At 39.9% G+C, this 6,047-nt stretch overlaps 1 non-coding gene across 1 annotated transcript; it reads left to right on the forward strand.

Annotated features, from left to right (window-relative positions):
* Positions 1-5,620: 5,620 nt before the first annotated feature.
* LOC121217473 (small nucleolar RNA R71) lies at positions 5,621-5,727 on the forward strand. Its single transcript, XR_005913560.1, has one exon. It is a non-coding gene; the product is annotated as a small nucleolar RNA R71 (small nucleolar RNA).
* The last annotated feature ends 320 nt before the right edge of the window (positions 5,728-6,047 follow it).

The following is a 6,047-nucleotide window of genomic DNA, read 5'->3' on the forward strand; positions in this document are numbered from 1 at the left end:
CGAGAAACCTTTTACAAACCGTCGGTAGTAACCGGCAAGTCCCAAAAAGCTCCGAACCTCAGTAATATTTCTCGGAGGCTTCTAGTTAAGTATGGCTGAAATTTTGCTCGGATCAACTCGAATACCCGATGCGGATACCACATGACCCAAGAAGCTCACCTCTCTTAACCAGAGCTCACACTTACTGAACTTAGCATATAACTGCTTATCTCGTAAAATCTGCAACACTAATCTCAGGTGCTCAGCATGTTCGGTTTCATCTCTTGAGTAGACCAAGATGTCATCAATAAACACAACTACAAACCGGTCCAGATACTGTCTGAAGACCCGATTCATCAGATCCATAAATACCGCAGGGGCATTAGTGAGCCCAAACGACATCACTAAGAACTCGTAGTGACCGTATCTCGTTCTGAAAGCTTTTTGGGTATATCCGAATCTCGAATTCGCAACTGATAATAACCCGATCTCAAGTCTATCTTTGAAAACACTGAGGCTCCCTTTAGTTGATCAAACAAATCGTCAATGCGAGGTATCGGATATTTATTCTTTATTGTCACCTTATTCAGCTGACGATAGTCGATGCACAACCTCATGGTTACGTCCTTCTTTTTCACAAACAATACTGGTGCACCCCAAGGTGAGAAACTTGGTCGAGCGAAACCTCTATCCGTTAACTCTTGCAGCTGAGCTTTCAATTCCTTTAATTCTGTTGGTGCCATACGATACGGAGCTATCGAAATCGGTGTAGTCCCAGGTACAAGCTCAATACCAAACTCTACCTCCCGAATAGGTGGTAAACCCGGTAATTCTTCGGGAAAAACATCCGGGTATTCACAAACCACTGGCACAGATTCAGGCTTCTTTTCTAACTCTTTGTCATCAAGTACATATGCAAGGTATGCTTCACACCCCTTTCTTACATATTTCTGAGCCAACATCGATGATATTACAGCTGGCAACCTATTCAAGTCAGTAGACTCAACTCGAATTACCTCGTTATTTACACACCTTAAATCGATGGTTTTTCTTTTGCAATTTACAATTGCATCATGTACGGTCAACAAATCCATACCGAGGATAACATCAAATTCATCAAACGGTAAAAGCATCAAATCAGCCGGAAAACAGGAACCTCGGATTACTAGGGGACATTTCTTACACACTTTGTCTACGAGCACGTAACGACCCAAAGGATTTGACACCCGAATTACAAACTCAGTAGACTCAACAGGTAGAGTCTTACTGGATGCTAAGGTTTCACATATATAAGAATGAGTAGAACCAGGGTCAATCAAAGCAATCACATTAGTATCAAAGAGAGTAAAAGTACCGGTAATAACATCTGGCGAAGAAGCATCCTCGCGTGCGCATATGGCATAAGCTCTAGCAGGAGCACGAACCTCAAATCTGGTTGTAGCATCTCTAGATCCTCTCTGACCGCCACTAGCATTGCCCGTATTCCTAGATGGTCTACCCCGAGCAGTAGTAGCACCAGGTTTCCCACTCTGATTTACGTTCTGTTCAGACAATCTCGAGCAATCTTTAATAAAGTGGTCAGCTGATCCGTACTTGTAACAGGAGCGGTCATGGAATCTACAACTCCCCGAATGCCATTTACCACAATACTGACACTCCATTCTATCTTGACGATCATATCCAACACTAGCGACCGAAGTGACTCGTGCACTCACAGGGGGTCGATCGCGATCTCGTCTAGAAAAACCCGAAGTGTCTCTAGACCGGCCTAAGTCATCTTTAAATTTCTTCGATGACTGTTGGAAGGGCTTCCCCGAAGACCTCTTACGAAACTCCTTTGCTCCCACCTCAGCTTTTCTTTTCTCCCTACTGAGTTCCTCGGCTTTGCAAGCTAGCTCGACAAGTACCACAAATTCTCGGATTTCCAAAATGCCAACATACAGCTTTATATCATCATTCAGCCCATCCTCGAAACGCTTACACATCACGGCTTCTGAGGAAATACATTCTCGAGCGTACCGGCTAAGCCTTACAAATTTTCGTTCATAGTCGGTAACCGACATGGAACCTTGTTTAAGTTCAAGAAATTCCTTCCATTTTTTATCCATGAATCTCTGACTGATATACTTTTTTCGAAACTCAGTTTGGAAAAACTCCCAAGTTACTTGCTCTCTGGGCACAATAAAAGTCAACGTATTCCACCAATAGTAGGCAGAATCACGTAGCAAGGAGACAGTACACTCTAGGCACTCATCGGGTGTGCAAGATAGCTCATCGAGTACCCAAATAGTGTTGTCCAACCAAAATTCAGCTTGCTCGGTAGCATCGCTGTCTGTAGCTTTAAATTCGGTAGCCCCTTGTTTTCGGATTCTGTCAAATGGGGGCTTATTTGACCTTTTTTGGTCAGTTGCCGGAGGTATTGTAGGTGCGGGGGTGGTATTAGTCGGGAATGGAGGTTGTGGAACAGCTGTATTAGTTCGAATGTATTGGTTGAACCAATCATTCATCACGCTATAAAAAGCTTGTCTAGCTTCATCGTTCGGATTACTAGCAATAGGTTGAGAGTCCGCCGGCGCTGTCCCTTGTGCGGGAGCAGGCGCTACACTCTCAAGATCATCAGCTACCGCTCGGTTGGGATCGGGATCCATTACTATAAATAAACACATTTTCAATTGTCAGAAATCACCACATTATCAAATAATCGCATAATGGCATGTATAGCTAGACCCAAACGTATTACGGTAGTCCTAGAATCGACTAAACCGTAGCTCTGATACCAATAAAATTGTAACACCCCGTACCCGAGACCATTGTCGGAGTCGAACACGAGGTGCTAACAGACTTAATTCATAGATTTTCACAGTCCATTTTAAAAATTTCCAGACAAGCTGGCTAACTGCGTCACGGTCACCTTAAAAACCATATCTTGAGTTCCAAAACTCGAAAACCAGTTTCATAAATTTTACCTGAAACTAGACTCACATATCCTTCTAAAAATTTTTTTCTAGAATTTTTGGTCGAGCCAATTAGAACAACATACAAAACGATTATAATGCTATGCTCAAAGTATATATATAAGCCATTTTCGCATGGCTATCCAAATTTATACAAAACCAAAGGGTACATGACCAACAACAAAAAGGGTAGTCCTATACATGCCATTTTCAGAGTTCAACCAAAAGTGTACCAAAAGGGCTTTGATAGTGTGGACGACTTTGACTTCGACAATCCCGAGTCCGATAGCTGACGAACCAAAATCTATAAAATAGAGATTCAAAGAACGGAGTAAGCATTTAATGCTTAGTAAGTTTTGAGCAGTGAAATTAGGCACAACTAAAGTATAGCATTCATATAACTAAACGGATAATTTCATATACACGTATTCTCAAAAAAAATCAGTCCTACTTCACATTTCCAACCCTTATATTCACACGTAAGGGATCAACTTAACGAAAGCCTGGAAGCTCATTAATTGACTGAGCGAATAATATTAAAAAGGAATCAACTACTCCAATACAAATACGAAACGTACCTCATCGTTGGGATTTTACGAGCATATTAATTGAAATTATTACAGCAAGATCGCTCATTCCCAAACCAAGTACCTTCGGAAATTAGCCGGATATAGCTACTTGCTCAAATGCCTTCGGGACTAGCCCGGTTATAGTAACTCGCACAAATGCCTTCGGGACATAGCCCGGTTATAGTAACTCGCACAAATGCCTTCGAGACTTAGCTCAGTTATAGTAACTCCCACAAATGCCTTCGGGACTTAGCCCGGATATAGTAACTCCCACAAATGCCTTCGGGACTTAGCCCGGTTATAGTAACTCACACAAATGCCTTCGGGACTTAGCCCGGATATAGTAGCTCGCACAAATGCCTTCGGGACTTAGCCCGGTTATCATCCAAATATCCATGCACATATCAATAAATCATGACACATCTATATTTTATTTTTATAACTAGAATTCAAACACAAGTCGCTTATTAAGCATTATCATTTTCGGTTCAATAGTTACATACAAAGAGCATGATTTTAATTTACTTAAAACATGATCTAATCGAATCATAATCTAAGATCCATTACTCAAAACTTACTTCGGATGTTGTCGAACGATTTCGGCGGCTATTCGATCACTTTTTCCTTTCCCTTGTCCAACTTTGGTCCTCTAAGCTCTTGAGCTAATTCAAGCAAATTTAACTTATTAAAGTCTCATTATGCTAGCTTATGGCCGAATATGACAAGGAGTTGATAGGTCATATGGCCACCTTTAGCTCAAATACAAAGTGGTCATACGCATTTTTAATCACATTGAGCAATTTAATACAATTAATCTAACATTTCCTCATGTGCACCTTCATGACCGAATACACACATCATTAACCTAATATCAATTAACTAAGCACTTTAACAAATTCTCCTTGAGCCGATTATCTAAGTCAAGATAAAAGCATCAATATGCTTGCCCCTAACCGAATACATGCAACACCAATCTATCTCATGTGGCTGAATATGCATGTCTATGTTGAGGCCACTTATATGCTTAATACTTCCTACAAATATGGTTACTTGTATTAACTACATACCATTTTGTTTCAAGTTCAAAACTCGGCTAATACACATATATACACTAGTAATCAAATACTAATATTTGCACTTCACCTTACTACCATTTCTCATGCAAATAACATGAACAACAACCATATTTCCTACTATGGCCGAATGCATCAAGACACCATACCATTTCAATTTTGGTCATGGGTTAAACAAAGAACCTAATGTCTAACTCAAAAAAAAATGCTAAAAAGAAAATCCAAGAGGCATCAATCCACCATCACATGTATCATTACAAAGCTTCACATTTAGCATGCAAATGACATCAACACAAATCCACCTTAGCCGAAACTTAACTCATCTTCATGCATCATCACCACAACATCAAACACCAACCAAGAAGACAACACCCATGGCCGAATATCATCTCCATCACATAGCAAAGATTTAAACCATGGGCTAGGTAGAACTCAAGCTAACAACTAAAACATGCATGCATCTCATGGAACATCATCAAACATACCTTAATCTAGATACAAGTATGGCGGAACCTCTTCAACCTTTTCTTCCCCTCCTTCCTTTGATTTTTCGGTCAAGAAGAATCAAATGAGAACCTTTTTTTTTTCATCATCCTACTAACCATTATTATTTTATTGCCCATGCTCCTTATTTTATTTTTCCTAACATAAAACACTAACATAAAAGGTTTATAATACCTTTTATCCCATAGCATGGCCGGCCACTAGTCAAATTTTGGGTAATTTGACAAGCAAACCCATCACCTTTATAACATGCATTAATAGGCCACTTACATTTGCCTAGCACATTTTTAAATTTTCTCACATAAGTCCTATTAACTAAATTCACATGCAATTAACTAAATCGAAGCTTAAAATTTTAACACATTCATATTCACATATTTTAGACAATAATTATCATATTCAAATAATTTGGTGACTCGGTTTAGCGGTCCTGAAACCGCTTTCCGACTAGGGTCACTTTAGGGCTGTCATAGTGTCAACCATTTGCCGAGTCGATGGATTCAGGCCATTGTGGAATGTTTGTACTTAAAGCCAACGTGGTAGCCCATGGTGAGGGCACCTTCTCAGTAAGTCCTTGTACCTCTCCCATGCATCGTAAAGTGTTTCTAAATCCATCAGCACAAAAGAAGAGATATCATTACGTAATTTAGCCATTTTAGCCGGCGAAAAATATTTTAGTAAAAATTTCTCGGTCATTTGTTCCCAAGTAGTGATAGACCCTCGTGGTAACGAGTTCAACCACTGTTTAGCTTTGTTTCTCAGTAAAAAGGGAAATAACCGAAGACGAATGGCATCATCAGAAATGCCATTAATTTTGAATGTATCGCAAAATTCCTGGAAATTTGTTAAGTGAGCATTGGGATCTTCATACTGCAAATCATCAAACTGAACAAACTGTTGTATCATCTGAATAGTGTTAGGTTTTAATTCAAAAGTATTTACAGCTACAGCAGGTCGAACTATACTAG

The sequence above is a fragment of the Gossypium hirsutum genome, chromosome A02 (assembly GCF_007990345.1).
Source record: "Gossypium hirsutum isolate 1008001.06 chromosome A02, Gossypium_hirsutum_v2.1, whole genome shotgun sequence".
NCBI classification, from domain to species: Eukaryota; Viridiplantae; Streptophyta; class Magnoliopsida; order Malvales; family Malvaceae; genus Gossypium; species Gossypium hirsutum.